The 25,268-nt window shown below is 41.7% G+C and overlaps 2 non-coding genes across 2 annotated transcripts; both read left to right on the top strand.

Annotated features, from left to right (window-relative positions):
* The first annotated feature begins 10,883 nt into the window (after positions 1-10,883).
* Positions 10,884-10,956, top strand: trnak-uuu (transfer RNA lysine (anticodon UUU)). Its single transcript has one exon. It is a non-coding gene; the product is annotated as a tRNA-Lys (tRNA).
* Positions 10,957-14,543: 3,587 nt separating this feature from the next.
* Positions 14,544-14,615, top strand: trnat-cgu (transfer RNA threonine (anticodon CGU)). The gene has a single exon. It is a non-coding gene; the product is annotated as a tRNA-Thr (tRNA).
* Positions 14,616-25,268: the final 10,653 nt, after the last annotated feature.

The following is a 25,268-nucleotide window of genomic DNA, read 5'->3' as shown; positions in this document are numbered from 1 at the left end:
CTGGCAATACTTCGTGAGATCTTTGTAAGAAAATCCAAAATACTACAGAAGCAATCAAAGGTATACGTTTCTTTTGGATCGAGAGGAGGATAATTATGAGACTCGAAACATGCCTGTCTTTTCTTTTTTTGAGGACAAATGGATTATTGAGGTGTAAAGATGGGTTCAAAACCAATCATCTGCTATTGCTGCTGTTTCTTTGATAGTTTCTTCAAATCCTTCAACTGATCATCGATATCGAGGAATAATATTACACAAATTGTGGTTTTCTGTTAATTGCCAATTTTATTGTAATTACATCTTTGTTTACAGATGTCTTGCATGTATCACAAGGTATAATAGTCGCTGTGCGTCCTCAGCTAAAATGTTTTAAAAAGTACGACATAAGTACAATATGCTTAACAACATTTATGGTTATATCTATATTAAAATGAAGGTAAATATACCAAGATATTAAAATACAATTTTAAAGTCCTAACCTAACAATGCTTGTGAAGTTTTCCAATAAATCCGAACTGTAATTTTGAATTATTATTGCTGAGAATGCAAAGAGAGTACAAATATCAAATTCAATGAGTGAAAATACAAAAGTAGTTCACTAAACTGAGTTTCTTCCCTGAAATGATTTGCTTGCGAAACACTAAGCAGCTTTGAACGGATCGCGGGAATCAGATATAAGATGGGTTAAGAGTGTGCTTTCCAACTTTTGAGTAACATTTTTCTTTGATAGGGCGGAGTTGTCTTCACAATCTGGGTTAAATCAAAAGGAGTGACGTCAGTACAAAACAGCTTTCCTTCTTGGGGAACAACGGTTGTGTTCCATATTTCTAACTATTTTGGTTTCGAGATCTCAATTTAGTGTGAAACATAAAAGCCAGCCGGCTAAATGGTCTTTCAACTAATCGCCCGTGCAGGGATCAAACCCCAGCTGCTGGTACGAGTAGCGTAAGGCTCTGCAACATGCAGACGAGGAACTAATCTCTGCTTCTTCATTATATACACAGTGAGCTATATTTGCAAGCCTACTGCCCCCTACGGGCTCTGTATTTCATTGCGGTACAAGACCGGTCGTGGAGACTTCTCGGTCTCGGTGAAAGTGATACACTCCGTAAAATTTCAAGACATTCATTTGTTTTTAAAGGAAAATCACCAACAGCGGCCGAGATCTATTGGAGGTTTTTTTTTTCATTCTATACTGCGATTTCTGAAGGGTACCCTGTGAAAATACGAGTTTTGACGAGAAGGGATAGACATATATGGTCAGCAGGCTTGGGGAATTGGACCTTATGGTGAAGGCTGCGGGCTCAGCAGCAGCAGACCCTGATCAGTATCGGTTGACTCCGATATTTACCTTAGTGTCGATATACTAAGATGTTTTGGTAACGAGGAAGGAGGGACAAAGCAATTTGGCAGAATGTGTGCTATTTTGTTGACTATAAATCCCCACATGCTGTGTTCAGAGGGTCATTATTAAAAAAAACGTAACAGTAAAATCTCTTGTACTTCACGATTATGAGTGCCTGTTACATTGTGTCTCACACCTCAGTGTCAGAATTGTGAGACGATTTTGTAATCAGCAGAAATTGCATTCACCTTTTCCCAGTGCATTCTCACATGCCATTTTCTCCCATGCCATGTTCAGAGGGTCATATTTTTAAAATGGTACAGTAAAATGTCCTGAAGTTCAGGATTGTGACAGTCTGTTATATTGTGTCTCACACCTTGATGTCAGAAATATGAGACAATTTTAAAATCAGGAGGGAGGGCCCTAGCAATATAACAAACATTGCATTTACCATTTGACAATGTATTCTCTCATGCCATGTTCAGAGGGTCGTATTTAAAAAACGGTACAGTACAATGTCCTGAAGTTCAGGATTTTGATAGTCTTTTCCATTGTCTCTCACTCATCTGTGTCAGAATTTTTAGACATTTTTATAACCAGGAGGTAGGTTCACAGCAATAAGCAGAAAGTGTGATCACCCTCTGCTCATCCTCAGTTAACCATATATTCTCATATGCCATGTTCTAAATATCCCATTTAAAACTGCTATATTAAAATTTCTTGCAAAATCCAAGAGTTTGAGACTTTTTATGACCAGAAGGCAAGGTCGTGGAAAATATGCAGAAAGTGCCAGTGAACTTATGTTTTGCCTTTGTCTTATTTACTCGTTGTATAACATGCCAGATTGTATTATTGTGAGTTGTGTTTCTGAAATGTGTTTCATACAAAAATGCAATTTGGACAGTCTCTACTTACATATTCCCCTTTACTGAGGATATGTACAGTAATACATCCGGATAAGTATTTTTAAAAATGACTGTAGAGAGCCATCTACAGGCGAAAGGCGGCATGACATCACAACAGCAGCATTTAAGATGGAACGAAAAACGCGAAGAAGCTGGCGAATAAGAAGCCAACTTCAGCCTCGTTAATGCAATAGCATTAGGTGAGGTGAGGTGGGAAAAAAAGCAAATTTTATGCTTCAAATTCAATACATTTTATTTATTATGAATGTGCCGGAAATTTTTCAGTACTTTAGAGGGTTCTGCCATTTTAGATGTTATGCTGTTCCTGTCTGATTTATCAAATGTGTCATTTAAATCTCCCGTCATTTCTATATCAGTCTGAAGGCCTTGAAGTAAAGATTGCAATTCATCCAAAAATGCAATTCATCCAAAAAAAGTTTCCCACTGGTGATACATACAAGGAAATGAATGTACATTATCCCCCAAAATCAACAAATTTAAAATCAAATACCTCCCTCATCTGCAGGTGGAGAGAATAATGTCAGAATAAATACAGGTTTAAAAGTCAAGAGCATTGATAGTCCTATTTGAAAATGACACTAAAATGCTCACAATATATTAAAAAGCTCTGTAAAATAATAAAAAATAAAACAAGGTAAAAATAAATAATACACAGTTATAAAGCTCAGGAATTATCAATGGGAAGTTACAATGGGTTGATATGATTTAAAAAATAAAATGTTTGAAAAAAATCCACTTACAATATGCTAAAAATGGCAAGAATACTTAAAACAGGTGTGTAAAATTAAAAAATAAATAAAACAAGTTAAAAATAAATACTAAATGGTTTTAAAATTCAGGAATGTGATTGGTCAGATGCTTACGATGAGTGTTGCTGGTGTTTCGTGTGATTTACCGAAATGAAAAAAATATTCAATTTAAAAAACGGCAAGAGCTCGTATGAAAAAAAAGTTCTTCAGTATCTTTGTTGTAACAGCTGCACCAGAACTAGTGTATTCATATACATCAGAAAAGTAGCTGAACTTGACTGATTTATATTCAGTTATATGCATTGGGGACGAAAAGGAGACTTACAGTGCCTTGCGAAAGTATTCGGCCCCCTTGAACTTTTCAACCTTTTGCCACATTTCAGGCTTCAAACATAAAGATATAAATTTTTTATTTTATGTGAAGAATCACCAACAAGTGGGACACAATTGTGAAGTGGAACGAAATCTATTGGATTTTTGAAACTTTTTTAACTAATAAAAAAATGAAAAGTGGGGCGTGCAAAATTATTCGGCCCCCTTGCGTTAATACTTTGTAGAGCCACCTTTTGCTGCGATTACAGCTGCAAGTTGCTTGGGGTATGTCTCTATCAGTTTTGCACATCGAGAGACTGAAATTCTTGCCCATTCTTCCTTGCAAAACAGCTCGAGCTCAGTGAGGTTGGATGGAGAGCGTTTGTGAACAGCAGTTTTCAGCTCTTTCCACAGATTCTCGATTGGATTCAGGTCTGGACTTTGACTTGGCCATTCAAACACCTGGATACGTTTATTTGTGAACCATTCCTTTGTAGATTTTGCTGTATGTTTGGGATCATTGTCTTGTTGGAAGATAAATCTCCGTCCCAGTCTCAGGTCTTTTGCAGACTCCAACAGGTTTTCATCCAGAATGGTCCTGTATTTGGCTGCATCCATCTTCCCCTCAATTGTAACCATCTTCCCTGTCCCTGCTGAAGAAAAGCAGGCCCAAACCATGATGCTGCCACCACCATGTTTGACAGTGGGGATGGTGTGTTGAGGGTGATGAGCTGTGTTGCTTTTACGCCAAACATATCGTTTTGCATTGTGGCCAAAAAGTTCGATTTTGATTTCATCTGACCAGAGCACCTTCTTCCACATGTTTGGGGTGTCTCCCAGGTGGCTTGTGGCAAACTTTAGACGAGACTTTTTATGTATATCTTTGAGAAATGGCTTTCTTCTTGCCACTCTTCCATAAAGGCCAGATTTGTGCAGTGTAAGACTGATTGTTGTCCTATGGACAGACTCTCCCACCTCAGCTGTAGTTCTCTGCAGTTCATCCAGAGTGATCATGGGCCTCTTGGCTGCATCTCTGATCAGTCTTCTCCTTGTCTGAGCTGAAAGTTTAGAGGGACGGCCAGGTCTTGGTAGATTTGCAGTGGTCTGATACTCCTTCCATTTCAAGATGGTCGCTTGCACAGTGCTCCTTGGGATGTTTGAAGCTTGGGAAATCTTTTTGTATCCAAATCCGGCTTTAAACTTCTCCACAACAGTATTACGGACCTGCCTGGTGTGTTCCTTGGTCTTCATGATGCTCTCTGCGCTTTCAACAGAACCTTGAGACTATCACAGAGCAGGTGCATTTATACAGAGACTTGATTACACACAGGTGGATTCTATTTATCACCATCAGTCATTTAGGACAACATTGGATCATTCAGAGATCCTCGCTGAACTTCTGGAGTGAGTTTGCTGCACTGAAAGTAAAGGGGCCGAATAATTTTGCACGCCCCGCTTTTCATTTTTTTATTAGTTAAAAAAGTTTCAAAAATCCAATAGATTTCGTTCCACTTCACAATTGTGTCCCACTTGTTGGTGATTCTTCACATAAAATAAAAAATTTATATCTTTATGTTTGAAGCCTGAAATGTGGCAAAAGGTTGAAAAGTTCAAGGGGGCCGAATACTTTCGCAAGGCACTGTACATGGATTTTATTAGGTTTTAGGAATCAGAAAATTTATTTGTACGTTTATGCCTACGAGCAGAAATAACTTCCTGCTTTCAGCGCTTTTATTGTTTCTGCTTGTAACCTCGAACAGAGAAACCCGGTACTGACTCACAGAAACGCCCCGGAGTTTCTGTGTTTCTGGGATTTAAGAGGGATGTACTGTATGAAGACAGTAAAGGGAGTTTTTTTTCCCGCTGTAGAGTATGAAGGCGGTGTGACGAGTCTGGAGGGTGGAGACGCGCATTCCGCACGGGGAGCGCAGAACAACGAGTTTCCCCTGCAGCTCACCGAGTCCTGTCCTATATAACCGCTGAGCCTGGGACACACTGAATCTCTAACCAGCGTTGGCGATGTAAAGGGTTAAACCCAGAAGTCGAGAGTGGAGTTTTTGTATAAGTGTAAGATTAAGGGAATAGGGTTTTGGGGAGTTTGGTGCACAGAAGAGGTTTCGGTTTAGGTTTAGTTTGCTTTTGACACATTTGTAACGGCCATGGCGGCCTGTAGATTCGGCATGCGCCGTTACTTTTGCGCACGTTTGGTGAATAAGGGTGGTGAGGGTTCGGCTCACTCGGGTGATATTTCACGGTTGGACTTTTTAAGGAAGGTGTTACAGAAAGGATTAAGGCATTAGATGTCAAATGCTTAATCACTTTTCTGAAGGGAATTGGTTTTGACATTAGTTTCAATCGGCGAAGTTACTGGAAGAATTTTGGATGAAAATAGAGGAGAAAAAAAGATGTGGGCCTAATTAGAATGTTTGAATGGCAGAAGCTGATGGATCTTTCTAATGTGGTGTGAGCCTGGTCAGTACCTGGAGGGGAGACCTCCTGGGAAAAACCAAGGTTGCTGCTGGAAGAGGTGTTAGTGGTGCCAGCAGGGGGCGCTCACCCTGTGGTCTGTGTGGGTCCTAATGCCCCAGTATAGTGACGGGGACACTATACTGTAAACAGGCGCCGTCCTTCGGATGAGACGTAAAACCGAGGTCCTGACTCTCTGGGGTCATTAAAAATCCCAGGGCGTTTCTCGAAAAGAGTAGGGGTGTAACCCCGGCATCCTGACCAAATTTCCCATTGGCCCTTACCAATGATGGCCTCCTAATAATCCCCCTCTATGAATTGGCTACATTACTCTGCTCTCCTCCCCACTGAGAGCTGATGTGTGGTGAGCGTTCTGGCGCACTATTGCTGCTGTCGCATCATCCAGGTGGATGCTGCACATTGGTGGTGGTGGAGGGGAGTCCCTATTACCTGTAAAGTGCTTTGAGTGGAGTGTCCAGAAAAGCGCTATATAAGTGTAAGCAATTATTATTGATTAATAGGACTGTGATTGTTCGCATGTTTAATGAGATGGTGATGAAGGAAGATGTTGTGACATGGTTGTCTAAGTATTGTTTAGTGAAAGGTGAGCTTCAGAAAGTCTTGGATGATGATGGCATCTGGAACTGTTCATGGAGAGTACCTGTTTCATTGCATGAAGACAAAAAATGGTTATGGTGGATTTAAACACATTCCTTCTTTGATTGGATTATGTGAAAATAGAGGCCTTGTGTTCTACCAAGGGCAGCCAAAACCGTGCAGGAGATGTGGGGAGCTGGGTCACTTTGTGGATGCCTGTACAAAGGTGGTGTGTGGTAAGTGCAAGGAAACTGGACATGCATATACTGAATGTACAAGCGTGAGGAAATGTAATCTCTGTGAGTGTGAAGGTCATGTGTTTAAAGACTGTCCAAATTCCTTTGCAAATAGAACAAAACTGGTAAGACCGATGCAAAAACAGGAAGAGTTTGAAGAGGTATTTAGGGCTGGAGCAGTGGTTCTGGATCAGGAACTGGATGTGGTTGACGTTGAAGAAAGTGGTGAAAAAGAGAGCGAGGGTTCAGAATGGAGTGAAGGAGATGAGGCTGAGGTAGAAGAGAATGATAATGTTGCAAAAAGTGAGGTGGAATCTGATTTGATTGGTAGCATCTCTTCCAATAGCCTGCCACCTGTGGAGACTGAAAGTGCTCAAATGAAATGTACAGAACAGTGGGTGCAGTCTAAAAGAGACATTGGATTTAGAAAATGATTTAACTCCGAGCAGAGTGAGGGAAGATCATTTTCCAAGTCCTCAGGTAGGTTCTCCCATGGGTTTAGATGTCTCCAATATATGTGATCTTACTGACCAAGCTTCAGAACCAGAGACTCAAGGATGGCAGGTGGAGAAATATCCTATGGATTGTGGGGGTGGTGGAGGAGGAGACAATTAAAGCAAAAGTGGGGGGGGGAGGCCTGTATAGTAGGTGTCTATACACTTGAATGATTGTAGCCAGATCTTTTAGTCTCCCCTGGTCCTACTTTAAGTATGGCTCTTAATATTGTGTCCATAAATGTGAGAAGCATTCGCTCCAAGTTAAGGGCAAGGACTATATTATCATTTGTGAGGAAGGTAACTGCTGATATTGTGTTGTTACAGGAGTGTGGGTTACCCTTTAAAAACTGCTATAAGGATATGGAAGAACTGTGGACATTGGGCCGATCAACCTGGTGTGGGTCCAAAGAAAATAAATCTGATGGTATAGCTGTTCTAATTAAAAATAAGATGGTAGAGGTACGACAGCACCTTGTAATGAAACCAGGGAGAGCACTGGTGGTATATCTGGGTTTCATGAATGTCTAATTTAAACGCTTAAATATATATTGTCTGAGTTGCTCACATGACAGATATGTCCTAATTCAGGAACTGAGTATATTTATTGGGATGGGATTTTAATTCTCTTTTAGAAAGAGAAGGCAGAATAACGGGCGAGAGACAGGTCCAATTTGATAAATCATCAATATTATTGCAAACATTATGTAAAGATTTTAAACTGAAAGATGGCTTCAAACTTCATAGTCAGGGGAGGGCAGGTTTCACATGCCACAAGTCTAATGGGACCCAAGGCTCACGCATTTTGTTTTGGTACTTGATTTTACTTGCATGACCGCAGGCCTAACCCCTGTTTTTTTTTTTCTCTGACCATTGTCTACTGTCATTTACAATTTCTATTCCAACAGCTGTTACTGTGGAGAAGGGTGTGTGGAAGCTCGATATTTTGCTTCTGGAAGGTGAGGTAGTGACGCACAGGTTCAGGGAAAGATATAAGGAATGGCGGTCTTTGTATGACCTGTTTGGCACAAGAGCACAGTGGCTGACCCTGCGCTCTGACCCCCAGCTTCTCTCCCTGTCTGTGTGTCTCATGGAGTTAGAAAGACTACAAGCTGTGCAAACTTCCAAATCTGTAACATCATTTCAAGGGTGTATGATAGATCATTCACAAGATCAAATGGCTGTTTATTATTGTAAGAACTGTAGTTCACTATTGTTCTTTTGACTCTTGAGCTTGCATTATACAGCCGTTGAGTGCATTTTAAACCTAAGAGATATCCAACTGATTCAACCTGTCTGATGAATGTTAAATGGGTTGTGACTTTTGGCAAAGTTTTTTGCAACATTATTTGTTTCATGAATACCATTCATCTCTATAACAACTTTCCTGTACCCTGAACATATGTTTTAAATTGCTTGATCCCATTTGGTGCAACCTTTGCGTTGTACTTGTAATGTGTTGTTTGCATTAGGAGTGTGTTTAATAAGCAGAAAAGAAGCCCGTTTCTTCTATTGCTTCTGATCTTATACAGTGGTCAGAATCTCTCATCCAAAAGCTGATGAGTAGGAGGGGGGGAAATTAGTGCAGATGCACAATCCATAAAAAAACATTAAAGAGCATAAAGGTTTTCATCACATGGACTTGTTTGACTGTTTAGGATTAATGTTTTGGTGGCAGATCAATTAAAGGACAACAACCAGAAACACTGGTTCTCACACTGAATGCATTCTCCTTCAATAATCTTTTTTACCAACAGGTGAGTGGAGTTGCCATGGGCACCAGAATGGGACCCAGCTATGCCAATATCTTTGTTGGCTGGGTAGAAGAACGTTTCTTAGCTTGCTACACTGGCTATGTCCCTGACCTCTTCAAGCGATATATTGATGACTGCGTCAGTGCCGCCACATGCTCCAACGATCAGCTTAAGTGCTTCCTGCACCATTTCACCAACTTCCACCTGTCCCTCAAATATATGGTTAACATATCTTCCACTACTCTTCCGTTTCTGGACATCAACTTCTCCATCAACTACCCCAGACTCTCCACTTCTGTTTATTACAAACCCACGGTTTCATACAGCTATCTCTTGTATAGCTAATTTCACCCCAAACATACTAAAAATTCTCTCCCTTTTTCACAGTTCCTTCGGCTACAACAAATATGCAGCGACGACATCGACTTCCAGAACCAAACCCTCAAAATGTACTCCTTTTTCAACAACAGAGGATACCCCAGCAGTGTTATTGACAGGGCCCTTGCCCGAGCCAAAAACACCCCTTGGACCATCAACCCAATCAGGAACTCCCACCGTAACAACCGCATTCCTTTGGTGCTTCCCTAACACACTTCCTATCCCCAGGACTGTTAACGACAACTTTTCCATCCTACAGGATGATCCCTCCATTGGGGCCCTCTTTTCTGACTGCCCCATCATCTTATATCGTCAATCACCTAATCTGCGCAACCTTCTTGTTCACAGCTCCCTTGACCGCCCTCAGCAACCCTCCACACCAGGTACTTTCCCCTGCAACAGAGCTCGCTGTATCGCCTGCAAGTACACATCCAACACCACACTCATTCAAGGCCCCTCAGGACAATTCTGGATCACCCAGATGGCATCTTGTACCTCCAGCAACCTTATTTACTGTATCTCTTGCAGTAAATGCCCAGTTTCTCTCTATATTGGAGAAACAGGAAGGGGACTTGGAGACCGCTTCAGAGAACATGTCAGGGCTGTGAAGATTAAAGATCTCTCCAAAAACCATTGTTTCTCATTTAACCTCTGATGGCCATGACCACTCTAATCTCTCCGTCTTTGTTCTCAAAGATGGTTTTCTGAACTCATACATTAGAAAGACTACCGATACCAAACCAAACTTATCCTGCAGCTAGGATCACAACTTCCCCCTTCTCTAAACGACAGACTACTATTCTACTAAATTTTCTCCATTCATTGGAAGTTTCATTTCACACCTCTCAACACCTATTCTGACTTCACACCTCTTGATTGGCCTCTCTTTCTGTCCCCTGCTCCCGCCTCTCACCCTTCCTCCCTCCCAGCTTTTGTTCTCCCACTACATTACCTTTGCCTACTGCCTTCTCTCTCACACCTGAAGAATGCTCCACGGCCGAAACATTGTTTTCTTTTTTTCAGCATGGAATAAACCTATTACTTGTTCCTTAACAACCGGAAACAATATCTTCGGTCTTTCCAGAGCTGTAAGTAGTCATTCCAAGTTTATTAACTTGTCTCTGTGCTTGTATGTACTCTTCAATAGCCACTGATGTTATTTACAACAGCTATTTTAAAAAAGTAAATTTGCATTCTTTGGACTTCTTTCTAAAGAATTGGCACATTTGGTGGCTCTGTGGCTAAGGATCTGCACCTGTGGCTGGAAGGTTGCTGGTTTACATCCCACGGTCGGCAGAGGAATCCTACTCCATGGGGCTCCAGAACAAGGCCCTTAACCCCAACTGTTGTTGATTGAAAGATTTTATTAAATGTGAAAAAAATCTGAATGTGAAAAAAGGTCAAAATGCTATTGAAAAAAATCAGTAATGTGAGGAAAGATGGATTGTGGGAGCCCCTTAACTACCCATGTCATGCTGTATTTCTCACTCATTCTACTGGGAGTGGTGCCGTCGCTTCTGGATAAAGTCTGTCAGTGGTCATCCCAGACGGGTCAGGTATGACTGCTCTTCGGCACAAGAGACACGTGACTTGCGAGGATCCCGACAGTGTAGACTTTCTTTCAGAGCCCGGATAGCTCAGTCGGTAGAGCATCAGACTTTTAATCTGAGGGCCCAGGGTTCAAGTCCCTGTTCGGGCGGTTGTGCCTTTCTTAAGTCTATTGTGAATCTCATTCTAAATAGTCTTTTATCTTTCACTCTTCTAGCTGTACTGTGGTTATTTTAAATGTCCATTACTTGTATTTACTGTAGTGTATTTAGTGTTTCATTTCACAAACCGAAAATGTTCAATAGATCTTGTCACTCTACTCCACGTAATCATCTAAATTAAATCACAGTAGAATACAGAACACGCAGTGAGGAGCTCACACAGTGAGTACTCTTGAATACGACGAGAGGAAAGGCACACTGCACATCTGCAGAACATCACGTCCGAGTTTACAGCGACAGCAGAGGTTAGAAGCGAAGTAGTTTTTTATTACTCGCTCGCTGAACGATCTCTCAAGAAACCTCGGTTGAGATTTAACGGGTGTCTAACAATCACGTTCAAAAAGGTGACGATAAGTTTTTTTTTTTAACTAGGTAGCCTTAATGGCAACACAGTGTGAGTAATCTTAAAGCAGCTGCAGATGGAGTAGCCGTAATGGCAACACAGTGCTTTGAGTTCGGCTTTTCTTATTTCTTCTGCAGAACCAGTGGTATCGGAATATATTGATCCGTATAAGAAGCGCTTTCGGTTTCTGATCATTTTTATTGAGCGCTGCTCTAAACTTTACATTTGCTCGGGCTAGTTTTCCCCATGAAAAAAAGACATATCCCTAATTACATGATTTCACTTTTCTTATCAACGAGTAGAAATAAAATATATACTTCATTATAAGTACCACAGGCAAGATGGCTGGTGGTCTAAGGCGTTGCGTTCAGGTCGCAGTTACCCCTGGAGACGTTTGTTAAAATCTCACTTCTAATAAAGAGGTCTTTCTCGTTAGAATAGAAACGATAGAAGCCTTAAGCAGGAAAAAAATCACAACATCTCGCATTTCACGTGTTTAATGTTAACTGTCTCAGTGGTTGCCTCGGTGATTGATGGCTCTTTTCCCTCGCAGGGTGACGGCAAACTTCTTCAGAGAGGGAGTCTCCCACGCACGGCTTTTCTTTATCAAGAGCTGAGACAACAGAAACAGACTTCAAACTGACATGAATTACTTCTTGAGCGTTTATGACTGTCTTTAAAAGCTGAGAGCAGGTGAAAAAGTGTTTGGAAATGAGGCAATGACTGCTAACAGTAAACAGAGCTGACGCTCAGCTGCAGACAAGCGCTCCTCGTTAGTATTGTAACGCTTACGGCCGACAGGTACTGTGTAAGAGCCGGCGTACCAGAGCAGGTGACGTCACCGCCCTTCCCTGTGATAGCAGGACTACAGCTACTGGGCTGTGGAGAGATCTCTCTTTAGCTCACGGGGCTGGGTCGCTGCAGAGAGACGCGGAAGTCCCGGGTTCGAGCCCCGGACGGTGTGGGGCCGACCTGATGCGGCAAGGGCGCCCGCCTGAGCCCCCGTTGCGTTACATTGGTGTCAGAAGCGGGGTGGGATAGCCCTTCGCCGGGGACGGCGATTTAAGCGGGGGAGAGTGTAACGCTTACGGCCGACAGGTACTGTGTAAGAGCCGGCGTACCAGAGCAGGTGACGTCACCGCCCTTCCCTGTGATAGCAGGACTACAGCTACTGGGCTGTGGAGAGATCTCTCTTTAGCTCACGGGGCTGGGTCGCTGCAGAGAGACGCGGAAGTCCCGGGTTCGAGCCCCGGACGGTGTGGGGCCGACCTGATGCGGCAAGGGCGCCCGCCTGAGCCCCCGTTGCGTTACAGTATACTGCTGAGTACCCCCGCTTGTTGCGCGGTAGACCGGGGTACGTTTCTGTGACAGGGCGCTGGTTTAATTTTTTAACAACCTGACTTCACTTAAAAAGTGTGTACTGTGTACTACGTTTCGGACTAGTTAGTGCGGTAGAATATGGAGATCATCTCCAGCTTTGAGCTCAACTGCAACAAGAAGTCATACTAAATGTAGTATAGTGAGTAGAAATCGCGAGACAACAGAACGAGAGAGTAGAAGGCGGGAATATATGGTGTAAGGGCGTGATCTGTGTAGTTAACAAAATAGTTAAAATAATATAAAAACGTCTCTTTATTAAGATACACAACATTTATGGCGACGAGAGATGAGTGCTTGACGGACTCAAAGCGAGCAGAATACTGCAGATTTTTGTTCTCTTGCTGGTAGAAACGAACTTTTGAATTTTCGGACTTTTCGTTTAGCTTGCGCCATGGAAGATATGGCAGCCGCGCCGAGAAGCTTTGCTTATGCCCAGCTTTTTCTACCGCTTCTACTGAAACTCGGAGCTCCGGATTTGTATGCGGAATACAAGATATGGATGGAGTCGTACAGATTTTTTTAAATAGCCAGTGGATCTACAGAAGCTCCGGATGCCGTGAGACGTGCTACATTACTGCACTGTATCTGGGTGCCCGTGCAGCGGATTTTCGCCAACCTCCCTGTTGAAAAAGGTACATATGAACAGACTGTAGCTGCCTTAGACGCTTACTTTACACCGCAGAGAAATGTGGTTTTGGAACGGCATAAATTTAGGCAGAGAACTTCAGTTGATGCTTTTGTGACTGCACTAAGAGGACTGGCTAAATCTTGTGACTTTGGAGTATTGGAAACTGACATGTTAAGAGATCAACTTGTGGAAAAATGTGCACATAAGAGACTATAAATTGCTGCAGGAGGAAGGGCTGACTTTAGAAAGAGCTCTTACAGTCGCTAGAATTCATGAAGCAGCTCAAGCAGAATCAAGAATGCTTTCTGACCACAGTGACAAAGTGACACTGAACGGGGCGCTCGCTCAAACTTTACAAACAAAAGCCGAGCAGCAGGACGCAGTCATGCTAGAGATATACTGTAGAAGAACAGGGGACGGCTGACATTACATGTTACAGGTGCGGACTAACAATGCACAAAGCAGATGAATGCGGAGCGTGAACAGCAAAATGTGTACACTGTAAGAAAACAGGACATTATGCACACGTCTGCAGAACATCACGTCCGAGTTTAAGGACAGCAACATCAGAGATTGGAAGCTAGGGAGTTTCAGGTCTGTGTTTTTATTATAGGTTCAAGAAAGTCTGAATACCTTTGCAAGAAGTATTTCAGAATCCCACTCAAATCCAGTACGAATGCCGCATAAATCTGCATTGTACAATTAGTATACTGTTTGTCCGTTGAATCAAACACGCCTTATGAAGCATTTCTAAAACAGGAGAGATCGTTAGGGAATGCGTCTTCCTGTAAAAATAAAATGACTTCAAGGGCACTATAAGCAGAGGTGTGAAAGCCTGCTCTACAGAAGAACTATAGCCAGAGATGCCAAAGAGGTCGAGATTTCACCACGTGAGAGAAAGCATCTCAGAAAACGAAGTTGCGGTCGTTTCCACGCGTTATAAAACCACTAGGTCAAACAACAAGAGCTGAAGAGAGTAACGCGGCCGAGCGCTCTAAGGAGTTGGCTTAAACCTCCAGTCTCTTCAGGAGCATCTGTTGGATTCGCACTGCTACAGCATATCTCCTTGTTAAGTATCCCTTTTATTGTTGTTGCTGCCTCCAGGCGATGTAAACCAGATTCAGAAAAAAATAATTTGAACAACATTATTCCCATATTTGCTCGAAGGCGCGGTGGCCAAGTGGTAAGGCGTCTGTCTCGTTAACTGAAGACCGTCGGTTCAATCCCCACCCGTGCCTGTTTCATTTGTCGCCGCTTTCCTTCAGTTTCAATGTCTTCAAAGAACTCGTAATGTAGGAGTCTCAATAGTAAAAGAACATAACTGTCGCCAGTGATTACTATTCTTGCATATCCTGCCTTGTTTTTTAGTCGACAAAGCTTGTCTCTCTTCACACCCATCTTCCGAATGATCGCCTCAGCACTGGGAAGGAACGTGCGCTTGGTAAACCCCCCCCCCCCCCCATGGTCTGATCACAAACAGATCGGGTGAGCTGTCAGTCCAGGTTGGAAGTGACGTTCGAAAGCACTAAAAATCTGACTTTGGAACGAGAAGACCGTGTTTTTTTAACGAGTAAACGATAAAATAATATACTGCCTGCAAGACTATGTCAAGTTCAAGTTCAAATTCAAGTTTATTGTCATTATACTCATATACAGGTATATATTATAACGAAATGCTATTTAGCTAGCTCTCGGACATAAGTAGTACAAAGAAAAAAACACAGAGACAGAGACAACAGCCGATGTGCAAAAAACAACAACAGGCAGTGTGCAAAACAACAAAAAGGTAACAGGTTATGTGCAAAAACATGCATCAAAAGAATGAAATAAAGGGATAGAAATTATGGGGAGTGAACTTTTGACATGTATGGTAGAGGTAGATTTTCAATGTGTTTGGGTTTTTGGTAAGAAAGAAGGCACTGTGAGGTTCAGATCATAGGTGAGAGGTGAGGTGAGAGTGAGAGAGGCTGGGAGTTTAATAGTTTGATAGTGCGGGGGTAAAAACTGTTTCTGAGTCTGGTACTCCGGACCCGAATGCTCCGGTACCGTTTTCCATGTCATGCTAAACGCCACAAATTGTGTTCGTCCAGTCGTATCAATCGTCCTAAAGTTACAGAAAATCGGATGCAACTGGTACAGTCAGCACCCATTTCTTCAGGATAGTGGAGCGGTTTAAAACAGCAAATTCACAGTTTTGTGTCTTTCAATCTTTGTGTTCCGCTCTCCAAATAGAAGCACGGGTTCAAATCCCACTCCCGACAGTCAGGCGTTTTACCTTGTCTTTTTTACCTGCCTTTACACTATTTCAGTCTTGTTGTGCTCGCTGACAATCACAGTACAAGGAAAACGGAGAAACCGCTTTGGAAAAACATAACGGACAGAAAAAAGCTTCGTAAGCACGTGAATGTGATTAGCAGCAGTAAGGTATGCATTCAAATGTTTAAGGCAGATTTATAAAAGCAGCAGAAGAAAGGTGCAGCACAATGCAATTTGTGAGAGTTCGCTGGTTTTTATGCTGCTTGGATTTCTTTCAAGCCTATGAAGTGACCCCCGTTTTATTTTCATTTTCAAACTTCAGAACCGAATAACAAAAAGATTTCATGTGTGACAGCATTCCGTTGCAAATACCGTTTCCACGATGTATTCAGCGACGGGAATGAAATATTTTAGTGCTGGCTCAAATGCGAGGAATTTCAGAAAAACCTGGAAAAGCAACGCTTGCAGTAAATGACAAATTTAAAGCGTGTAGTCAGCATGAACAGAACAACGCAATGCTCTGTAAAAACGATCTGAAGCCGCAATTGCTCTTTTATCTCGGGCAGTTCATTCCGATACGATGTTTCCGCAGTATAAATGAAATGCCGAACTCCAAACATGTTGTTGCCATTATTGTTACTCCTGCTGCTGTAGTTTTAAGCTTTAATCAGTGGGTATGTAATGTTGTAAAGGGGCTGGACTACTTTGTTCAGTCCAAATTCCATTATGTGAATTTATGCTTTTTTAATATAAGCATTAACAATACAATGCGTGCTCAAAAACCGTTACTTATTAGCTTAAGAAGCGGCAGTGTTTTGACAAAGTGTGGTATTCGAACAGATAATCCTGAAGTGTTTAATACTTGCTTGTGAGCAGATCTCCCTCGATTTAGACAAACTCTTGTTCGGCCGATGATTTCAGATCAAAATCTGAATCAAGTGGAAAGAAAGCTGAATTACGCTGGGTACTGGGTATCACTGTTACGCCATCAGGTCATGCTAGGAGGATTGGCGGGATCAAATTGACACAGAGGGACCCAATGTGGGGGCTGAACCCACAGTTCTGAGATTAAGAGATTCTTGCTCTTTGGACTGCGCCTATATAACTCTGGTGCTACAGCAGTAATGTTTCTGGGTGTGGATGAACATGACATAATAGACTGACAGCAGGAACACGTGACAGTATCGCTATATTTGTCTGCAGTATATTGTGTTGAGAGCAGCAATAACTTTCCTGCAGAGATGGGAGTGCCCTTAATACAGCTCTTTCAATCAGACAGAGTAATAGGAACCGACCTCAAGTTTCGGCTGTGGATCCATCTGCACATGGGGGAAGAGACAGTAAAATAGCGACGAAGAAACAGAAAGAATTGTGCTCGCTGCAAAATAGGAAAGAAAGAGGTGTTAGGACACGTAAAACAGCTTGGCGATAATTTGCAGCGACAGTTTTATGTTATTTAGTACACAGATTTCTCTTCATGTTCCTTAAGATGTGTAATTTGTATGTTTGAACAAACAGTAATTTGTATGAGAACAGTTTATTCTAAAGTCCTGTCAATTAACAGTGGAGAGCTACCTGGTGCACGTCTTCAAGAAGACTCTCTTTAAGACGATTACAAGTTTCTCGAACAAATCTGCGTCATATTTTTAAAATAGTTTAGCTAATGAGCAACGAGAGTATAAATGAATTCTCCCACCCTCCATTCGAAGATAAAACTCCATGTGCGAGTCGAAGTTTCCTTGAAGCTACAGATGTTCGTCATTATTGGACATTCCCCGGTGATATTGACTAAGAAGCTCAATTCTTACGTGCTGTAGTTCAACGTGCGCAAAACACTCATATCCCCTGCAAATATCGGCATGGTCAGTGATATTCTCAACAATTTGTGCCATTGCAATTCGTGCCATACTTTTTCGCAATGTATTCTGACAAGCCAAGATCAGAGGGTCATATTTGAAAAATGGTGCATTAAAATGTCTTGTACTTCAGGATTTTGAAAGTCTATTACATTGTCTCTCACACCTCGGTGTCAGAATTGTGAGACGTTTTTATAATCAGGGGGGAGGGCCGTAGCAATAAGCAGAAAGCACAATCACCTTTTTCCCAGTGCAAGTCCATGTTATGGTGAGTTTTTAAAATTGGTTTGCGATTTTCTAAAATATATTCCATACAAAAATATAATTTGGACAGTCGCTATTTATTTGGATATTCCCTTTCACTGAGGATGTCTACAGTTTTCCAGCCGAATTAGTACTGATCGAATAGAGCCATCTACAGGCGAAAGGCGACATAACATCACAGCAGCAGCATTTAAGGCGGAACGAAAAACGCGAATAAGAAGCCAACTTCAGCCTTGTAGCAGACCCTGGGAGGCACGCTCAAAATAATCATCTTTCCCAGTACTTCAGAGTCATATTTAGAGCGCTTTACTGCAATTTTATGTGATTGATAGGAGATGTGAAGCCATCGAGCCTGTACTGCCATTTCTCATGCTTTCTCTCAGTGTCGGAGCTGCAATTGCGTGTAAAGGAGGCGACTTGAAAATGAAACGTGTAATCACCTTACAGAGGGTCTTCACGACGGGGTGTGTCAGCTAGTTCTCCATTATCGTCAATTTACTGGACTTCTGAAGAAACCTATCTACAACGAAAATACAAACTGCACAGTTTAAGGTACATGAAGAGAAATCAGTGTGCTGATTGACTCAAAAAATGTCGCTACAAATAATCTGCCAGGCTTATTTACTTGTTCGACCACCTCCCTCCGTCCCCATTTGCTGTTAGCACAATTCTTTCAGTTTCTTTTCTTGTATTTTCCTTGCTATTTTAGTGTTCCCCATGTGGAGATGGATCCACAACCGAAACTGTTTTCACCCTGTGTTTCTGCAGCGTCAGTCTGTATAAGGATCACAACTTGCACAGCTCCAGTGGCGCAATCAATCAGCGCGTGGTACTTATACAACAGTGCACAGCGGAGTTATGCTGGGGTTGTGAGTTCAAGCCTCACCTGGAGCAGTGTTTTCAGCTACTGAAAGCAACTGTCGAGTTTAGATACTCTTAGGTATTTGATGGAGATAAACTAACATCAAATGAACAAGTAAAGGTTTATTTTGAGTCACAATCAAAGAAGGCTCCACAGCTGAAACATTATGTTTCCTTCTCTTTTCAGCATGGAATAAACCTTGACGCAGCTCCCTACTAAAATTACCATCAGCTGTGTACCTCCAACTGACCTGTACACAAATATATGAGAGAGGTCTACTGAGATGAGAGGAGCACTGAAGACTTGAAAAAGCTCTCACATTAGATTCTGTGTTTTTGTTGTTCCCCAGATTTGTTTTTAATGTTCTTTTTCTTTTGAAGGTGTTGCGTTTGGTTTTTTTTTTCATAGTTGTTAGACTACTACAGGGATTTACCTAGGTTCCTGGAAGATTCTCGTTTTGTGTTTGTTGTTTTTTTGGGTTACAACATTTTTTTTTCTATTGATAGGACCCCACGCATTACTATGGGAGTAGTTAACTTTAGTTCTTACATTGTACAGTACCTGAAATTACCACATAAACTACTACTCTGTTTCCCTTTTTTTAAAAGGCACAAGTGAAGTTTGTTTTTCCTTGCTGCTGATTGGTAGCTACAATGGGTCAATTGCAATAAACTTATATACAATAAACTCCGCTGAAATTTGTCAGCAGCTCTGTACTAAACCTGTTCTCGATTGCAACAAACCTAAAATAACAGCTGCTGCCCATTAGATGTTACTGCATTAGGAGTCTAGCTTAAACCACCTCTTCATAGGTTTTAAGCAACTCGGTAGCGGACTAAGCAGAACAATTGATCACATTAGAACTGTCTTGAATGTAATGGAAATAATGTACTCATTAATTAACAAGCTTATGCACCACTTGCTTGAAAATTATTATTATATTTAACCAAAATTGCTTTCCAGACACCACAAATATTCACAATGAATGTTATCATAACACATTTTTAGTAATACAAGTGTTATTTATGAATAATTAGGTTCCATGTATATCTTTATTAATAGCTGTATTACAAGTAATGCATATACAGTCTTTATTACAGTTAGTTTTCAGTTATCCTGGGTAGGGAAGAGAATGGAAATTAAGGAAATAAAAATTTAAAGGGCTTAAGTCTTCAATGTGTTCTGTCATAGCTGTGTGTTGTCACATCTGTCATATCTGGGTGTTAATTTAGTATATTTGATGTATTATTTATTGTGATTTGACACTACACTTGTATTTGACACTACACTTCTCAGGAGAAAGCAGTACAATTTTTTTTTTATTTGAGGGTACAGAAATTGTATTGTATGGCCAGATGTAAGGTTACGTTAAGAAACCCTTATTGTTACCTTTTGCAACGTTATTTATTTAAGATGGTTCTTCAGAATAGTGTCCCTTACGTATCTGTGACTGTGGTCCAACAGTAACGGTGGTGAAATAGCCGGAATGTGTGGGAAGAAGATGGAGATGGAACAGGAGGTTTATTCAGTCGATAGAAAGGTTGTGTAGGACTGAACACACTGCGGTTATGGTACTGGGTTTAAGAGCATTACGATCCTACAGTCTCCTGATCCATAATCAGATGCGTTATCCAATGCACCACTGGCCCTTGTACCGCATTCCTCAAGTGCACCACTGTGAGCTTGCGCCGCTACAATAATACATCGCCCCAGTCCAAATTTTCTCAATTAGGTGCAGGTTTTCTATGTGTATTTAGTTAATAAGTCTTTCATTTTGTCTGTTTTAAAAATTACATCTCTTTAAAACGCTGAAATTCACTGTAGCGGCGAGGCTTAATAATAAGGCAGAATTAAGTGTTTCTGAGCTTCCCAAATGAGGCCCCATTTCTCTGTTCATCTCTGTGGTGCAGCCACAGAGAGACCATTAGTGCAGGGTGATTTAAGGTCCTAGGACAGCTCCCAAAGGGGGATGCACTTAGCTAAGCCTGGCTATCATGATCAATGGTCATCCATTGGCGCCTATCTGTCTAGGGAGTGCCAGATGGACATCTGGACTGCATTTCTAGGTGTCAGGAGTAAATGACTCATATCTCACCTTGATCAACCAATCAGGGACTGGTAGGGCTGAATAACCCACGTGGGACTCTGATGCCCATGGAACTTTCAGCCAATCAACGAGCTGAAGTTCCTCCAGGTAAAAACGAGATTCAGAGGGATTCTGGAGAGGATTCTGTGGACTATTCTAAAGGGAATTCAAAGGAGAATTCCAGGGCAGGACGGCCCAGGAGCAGAAGGCTCCCAAGGGCAGGACATTCTCGCAGCGCGCCTCCTGACCATCCTGAGACTCAGCCCGGACAACCACGGAACGGCCAGTGTGTCCGAGTGCCAGAACTTTCCTTTGTTCTAAGAGTCTAGAGCGGAGGTTGCCAGAGAATAACCAGAGGATCCACCCGAGGTTAGCGCCAGCAGCAGGCCTCGTGAACAGGTCGGAACTGTGGACAGCTGAATCACTATTCAGAACTAGCTCTTCATCAGGACCGAACCGGTCCTCTTCCTGACTTGCTGGGACCCACAGTCATCTTTTCTCCTGTGCGAAAACTTTGCTAGTTAAAGCCAACACTAACTAGCCGGTCAGTGAGCATCAGCAGCGCACCGTCGCAAGCCGCACAGCACAGCCTGGCACCGAGCCAGAGAGCGCGGATTGGACAGCAACAGCCTGCAACTGTTTCTTTGAGCCTGCAGGAGATATGAATCCCCAAAGAAATTGGATGAGTATTCAACTTCAATGCATTACAGCTCGAGAATTCAATTGTTATCCAAACCAGTTGATATCAATTTAATTCCTAAGAGTTATGTACTTGTTTTGAGTATCTAATGTAGAAGTTATAACCAAGTTCATTTACGAAACGGTCTAAATGAATGATATACTGCACGTATGTCCTCTTGATGTGTAACTCTTCGTAACTGAATGAATATATATCTTTTGTATTCTGATAACCCTCTCGATAAGATCTGTTAGGTTTATATGCATATTCTATGTATTAATAAATGTATCCTCGTGTATTAGTACCTGTGTGTGTGCATTGTTTGAGTTATGTCGCATGGTTGGGTTCTAAAGCCATCAAAAGAAACAACTTTGTGATTTACTGCTACAATTAATAATTGTCACAGTAAATGCCCAAACCCTACAGAACTGGTGCCTTCAGAGAGCCACAACGTTACATATTTGGCGTCCCTGAGCCGGTTTTCTCTTACATCACACATGAGGGTATTCAAACGAAAGAAATCACAGAAAAGATATCGCACTTAAAAAGAAATCCAGAGTGGAGACGCTGGTGATAGAAAACAGAGCTTCATACGATGCATGAGATGCTTTACCTCTGAACTAAACTCGGCTCTTTAATTGTGTTAGGAAGAGTGAATAGTCAACAGTGTACATTTTAAAAATCAAAGCAAGACAATGAGACACGAAGAGAATTCGGAACACAAACCTCTCCTTCATCGTTTAAAGAGCTTTTGATGAACGTCTAAATGAAAGACAAATTCACTATTTTCACTTTGTGATTAAAAAAACACTTTTATCACATGTTAAGCATTCCTGATGGTGTCGAATGGTTCTCTTTTCTACCCTCATCATTTGAGAATCCCCAGCTAAAATATCTTTTTAAACTACAACAAAATTGCAATATTTTGAATACTATTTAAGTTTACATAGTCACATTCCAGGTGATATTGACTTAGGCGCTCAACTATTAACTTCTTGGAGTTTGACTTGTGCCAAAAGTTTGAAATCTCTGCAACTATCAGGATGCTTAAGGACATCCAAAGAAACCCCATCACATTTAGGGGAGACGGTGTTGAGGTCAGATTAATTTGAAATGCGTCTGTGGGGACTTTTGATTTACCAACGTTATGTTTTACTGAAGGATACGATGACTGATTGTGCCATAGAAACTAACGCACGTCACCTTTTTTCTACATTCACAGGTTTTTGGCTAAAGACAAAAAAATCGTTTCATTTCTTGGCCAGCTGGCAGTAATTCCTCTGCACCGACAAGAAAGATGACTATTTTATCTTTTGCAATTTGTATGGATTTTTTTTTTAAAAGTTGTTCCAAAAATTAAATGAACACTTCCATTACATTTAATGTAGAAGCATGTTGCCGTCCATAATGATAAACTGTGCAGCAAGACAGGAAGAATGGCACCACTAGGATTCAACCCAGGATCATCTGTTTACAAGGCAGGCGCTTTAACCACCTAAGCCACAGCACTCACTCATCCTAGTGTTAATCCCACATCAGCAGGGTCAGCTTGTCTGCACACCCGTCTCCATTTGGTGGTTTGAACCAAATCTTTGAGCTGACGTTGCCATTAAATGCGACCGAGAATACTCCAACCGGCGTGCCGCTACACCTGCCGTTGGAGAACTAAGCCACAGCACTGGCATCATATATATCCCTTTTACAGCCACTTGGACACATCTCAATTGCTCTGAGACACCTGCATTCAGTGTGCGCTGAGCCTGCTCGCTGAGCAAGTGACGAGAAATGGCTTATGTCCAAGGAGCTCAATATGCTTTTTATGTTCAACGGGGTGTCCAATAAGCCGGCACTGACACGCAGCACAGGCTCTGTGGTTTGACATCTCCCAAGGTAAATGTTGAAATTGTAGGTGGAAGAGGAAAATTACCCTCGTGTACGTGGAAGCAGGTGTGCCTGCATTAATACAGCTCCATCGAGCGGAAAAAGTAACACAAGAACTGCCTTAAATTAAACAGCAAGTTTCTGCGGCTGAAAACAGAAACTATTCCCTGTGATAAGTGAACTCACAACCTCAGCATAACTCCACTATAAAAGCACCACAACCTGACAAATTGCGCTACTGGAGCAGCACAGCACAGTAGCACATTTTCCTCAGTGCACTCAAACAGTGCTTCTTCCCTAGCCTACCAGCTTCAAGACTTTTTTTAAATTGATCAAAGATTCATTGGAAAAGGTTTGTCGATGGGTCAGGTGGGAATCACACCTGGATTCACTGCTTGCAAGGCAGCTATGTTCATCATTATACCCAGGACTGGCGCCAGGGGAATGATCTGTAGGGAGGGGGGGGTCTGAAATCCTGAGGGGGGCAGTGATATTTCGGTTTAAACGGAGCCATTACAACCATCCAAGTGAATTCTCACAAGCATGCCACTGATTAGTATTTCATGTTAGAAGATAACGACAAGCAATCTGGTATTTAGTGATGAAGAACAGTTCCACGTTCATCAGAACTCAAGTGATTATTTTTTCCTGGAGCATCAACCATATGTGTTCATTTTTGCAACAACATCAACGGTAACGAGGTTCTGAATCATTAAGAAATCATTGTAAAACCAACAGAAAGTACAAACTTCTATAACTACAGTCCTAGTTATATAACGATTGTAAGTATGAGGATAAACTACTGCAAGGCATTGGTCCACCTGAGCAAATAAGGTCATAATAATGTTGACACCCAAAAACATAGACACTATGTAACGTGCTGTTCCTGGATGGATAGCCCTCCTGCACATCAAACAGTCTGATGTAGTAACTGTGAATTCGGGGTTAGTGTAGTTATCTGACCATTGACAAAGTACAACTATTTTTTACGGCTCAAGTTAAGTAAGTGAAAGTGTTCAAAAACTTTTTATCCAAACCTTTTATCCAAAACTGAGGTGGGTGGGACTGTTCAGTTGAGGGGGCGATTTTGGCATGCCAGTAACATTTTCACAAAACATCCAAGAGTTACGAAAACACTTACTTTGTGTATAAAGTACATTGTGTACACACTGTAAGTTCAGAACGCGAGAAATACTGCTCAATATGGGATCCTGTCCAGGAATATCAGGGCTGTAAGGGGGTCAGATCTATAGATGTAGTAAACACATTAGTGGAGACAGTGTGTCTGCTCTCTGTGTGAGAGCCGGACAGGAAGAATAATCTGTGGTCTGGGAAGAAGAGACCCTCGTTGGAAGAGCGGCGCTTCTCACAGGAGAGAATGAAAAAAAAAAATCTTTTTCAGGGACGCTGATTTTTCTCCTTGCGGGAATTAAAAGCCCTTATGGGGAGTGACCTCGTGGTGCAACAGTAGTGCATCTGATACCACATCAAAAGGTTGTGTGCTCAAATCATGTCGAGATCGGCTGATGTATGTTCAGGTTCAGCTGGTGCTGAACCTGGAAATTAGACCATGCAGTTTGATTTTATCTGTACACCACATAGATAATCTAAATGAAATAACAGAGCAGTACAGGACACGCATTCAGGAAATTACACAGCAAGTCATTTTGAACACGACAAGAGAAAAGGCACACTGCACATCCGTGAAACATCACATCCGACTTTAGAGACAGTTACATCACAGAATGGAAGTTTCAGGCCCCTTTTTCATTACAGGTTCAAACAAACCTGAAAGTTACAGAGTTTTAGGTCACTTTTGTATTAAAAAGTGTCTGAAGCCTGTAAATATAATTTGCCCTTTTTTAAATTGTGGATGAAATCCACTCCCATGTACCAAGACCTTACAGTATATTCATGTTAATTAAAATGACTAACGCTATTGGACATTAGCTGGTGCTTTTTGTAACGATTTGCTATTTCATGCTGGAAAGAAGGAAACCCGACCAA

The sequence above is a fragment of the Atractosteus spatula genome, unplaced genomic scaffold (assembly GCF_055471065.1).
Source record: "Atractosteus spatula isolate fAtrSpa1 unplaced genomic scaffold, fAtrSpa1.hap1 Scaffold_18, whole genome shotgun sequence".
NCBI lineage: Eukaryota > Metazoa > Chordata > Actinopteri > Semionotiformes > Lepisosteidae > Atractosteus > Atractosteus spatula.
Note: the sequence above shows the minus strand (reverse complement) of the source record. Positions and strands in the feature narration are given on the sequence as shown.